The sequence below is a fragment of the Phaethon lepturus genome, unplaced genomic scaffold (assembly GCF_000687285.1).
Source record: "Phaethon lepturus isolate BGI_N335 unplaced genomic scaffold, ASM68728v1 scaffold12615, whole genome shotgun sequence".
NCBI lineage: Eukaryota > Metazoa > Chordata > Aves > Phaethontiformes > Phaethontidae > Phaethon > Phaethon lepturus.
The window spans coordinates 64,012-67,249 of NW_010539944.1; positions in this window are offsets into that span (position 1 = coordinate 64,012).

A 3,238-nucleotide genomic window follows, 5' to 3' on the forward strand; every position below is an offset into this window, starting at 1 on the left:
GTTTCCAGGTCTTTGAAATAATATCTAGGCTGTAGGGATGAGGGTGAAATAATGAGGGATTGTAAATGATCATTCCCTGTTGGCTTTTCTCTTGCACTTTCATATGGTACTACCATCAGATGCAAGACAGGCACCAGGATAAGTGCTAGGGCTACGTGTAATCTGTATGACAATTCATTTGTTCTTCTTTATTTATATTACCTTTCATATTGTTAACCCATTAATCTGGCCTGGTTCAGGCACAGGGAAATTAGGTAAACATCCTCAAGTTACGAAAGTTGGTTTTCACTTACTAGCTACATCTAGCCCAGGAGGGTTACACTACCTTGATTTTTCCACTGAGCTGGAAAGGAAATGTCTTCCCAAGAGCTCGTGTCCTGTGGGACAGAGGCTGCCATGTCTGCCAGGTCTGTTTGGGTTGCTGGGGGGACTGGTTGTTTGTTCTTGTTTGTGGTTTGGGGTTTTTAGAAGTTCTGTTATAGAGAGGGCAGAGGTTGAGGAAAGACTAAACCAGAGCGGTACCGCAGTTATTCCTTTGTGGCGCTCTCGGCCTGATATTAGAAAACATTTATTGTTTAAAGCTGTCAGGTTCCTATGTCTAGTTTGCCTTTGTTTGGTTTGCTGGGGGGACTGGTTGTTTGTTCTTGTTTGTGGTTTGGGGTTTTTAGAAGTTCTGTTATAGAGAGGGCAGAGGTTGAGGAAAGACTAAACCAGAGCGGTACCGCAGTTATTCCTTTGTGGCGCTCTCGGCCTGATATTAGAAAACATTTATTGTTTAAAGCTGTCAGGTTCCTATGTCTAGTTTGCCTTTGAGGAGTCCACACTGTAAGTTTAGTTCAAGGAAAAAGTTTCTCTTTACTTCTTATCCATGCCAAATGGTCATTGAAACAGGTATCTTGTGTGTGCGTACTACCTTTTTTTTTTCCTGTTCAAGCTGATACTGGTGTTTTGGGGGTTTTTTTGTGGTATTTCTTTAATTTAGTTTGTGGGGGTTTTTTGGTTTTTTTTGTTTGTTTTTTTTTTTTACAATGCTTCTTGAATGAGGAAGTTAATTTTCACCTCTGTGTGCATTAAGTTAAATTTTTTAAAAAACAGTACATAGAATTTCTTTGTTTGACAAAATGATAGCTTAATGTATCTCAGTGTGTCCAGGCTTTGCTTCAGGAAAACATCTTGTTTAGGGAAAGTGAAAGACAGTGCTTGTAAACATGGCTTTGTTAAATCCCCTGTTTAAATACTTAAGTGATTCACTAAGTATGGGTGGAATTAAGGTAGAAATTTGTTTATTTTGCTTTAGTTCTGAATCAAGGCTGTGGTTCTCAATGGTTTCCTGTTAATGAAAGATTTCTTTTCCCCAATACTGCCTGCAAAGCAGCTGAAATGCCTTATGCATTTTAAAGCAAGATATTTGTGTACCCACAAACAAAAACATCTTTGCCGTAATTCTGTGTTTTAGACCTACTATCTTTGACATGGCACTTTCAACGATATTGCTGGTAGCAATCACGGCTCTAATGCACTTCATAAAAAGAGATACAGAAGCCTGCAAGGCGTAATGTGGACTATTGCAGACAGTGGTTGAAAGGTGCAGTGTTATTCCCTCAGGATAAAGCTATCTCTTATGTACATATAATTAATATGTCTGCCAGTAACAGTTATTAAACAAAGAACAGGAACTGTTTCTGCTGAATTACTTGACCTGGGAGTAAAGCCAATTTAAAAAGCATCTGATTAAAATACATTAAGGTCACAGATCACTACAAAATATGAAGTGGAGAAGAAAAAGCAGAAATTTACTGATGAGTAAGGTTAAATAGTACTGAATATGTTTATTGTGCTGGCAGCAGCTTTCAGGTATGAAAAATGAAAAGTGCTCATTCCGAAGGGTATTTTTCTCACGGCATTTCAGTGTGACGTTCCAGTGAATCCTTACCCCATGCGTACCGCCCGGGCCACCCGGCTGGCACGGAGACTGGGGGTAGGAGAGAGCTGGAGAGAAGAGAGGTCACCTCCGGAGCCCTCAGACTGTTGGCCCCTTGCTGTTGGAGGAGGCCTAGTGATAGGAAAGAAATTGCACCGGTTTTGTTAATTGTTGATTTCTTCTAGCAGCAGGCAGCTGCAGTAGCTCTCCAAATCTGTCAGCGGCTTTGGCTGCCATTACTGTATTTTCCAGTCCAGAGGTGCAAAAGCACGTGATGCATGTTTCCTTCTGCAGTAGTTTTTCCCCCAAAGATTAAGTTACAAGAATATACAGTTGCGTTTCTCCAGAGCTATTGCACAGCTAACAATGAAGGGAGTGGTGGGAATTCACTTTAGTATTCAAAATGCAACTTTTAATTTTATGCCTGCATTTTCAGAGTAAAAAGTATGTCTCGTGCACAGAAAATACAATGTGAGCTTTTACTGATTCGTTTGTAACGCTTACCAAATATGACTGGGTTGCTTCTGCTGCTGGTTCCAGTGCCGCCTGTTTTGTAATTATTTCAGGTATTATGTATAGTGTGCTGAAGACTGTAGGGAAGACAATGTAGGAATGCGAAGAATACTAAGGATAGTTATTTCCCCAACAAACAGAATAGACTCCTATGGGCAATGCGAGAAAGCCAATGTCCTCACCTCTTCCTGGGGACATTCTTACCTTGGCGGTAGCGGGGTCCACCCCTGCCAGAGCTTTTAGCCCTCACTAAAGTCTTTCTCAGTCTTGTTTCCCTCCTGCCCTGAGCACAGGCAGCGTACAGTCCAGCAAAGAGCAAGCCTGCTCTGCCTGCCCAGCGGCAGCCTTTGGTGGGGATCCCTGCCTGCTGAGACGCGGTAGGGCTGCCTCTGCCGCCTCTTCCTCCTCCTCCTCCTCCTCAGCAGGTACACAAGTTGTCAGAGTGCAGCAATGACATTCAGCCCTGTAGCTCTAGTTCTACCATAAGGAGTAGTACTTCGCTTTGAGACATATTCCCTTAAGTGGTACCTTGCCGTTTATTTGGACCTGGTGACAAAAAACGTGCCACCAGTTCAATGGAAATAAGGATTGAAAATACGCCGTCATTTTCAGAAGCCTGTTTGGGCTAGGTGGGTGTGCGAGAAGGTACCTAGAGGCCCAGGAGAGAGAGAGGATGTGCACATATGTAATGCCATAGATTATGTGGCTTTTCATATACTAGTGGACAGTGAGAGCTGCTGAAGATGGTTCCCCTGCTCTGGGGGGTTTTGTGGGAAGCCTACGTTACAAAGCATTGCTTCCTGC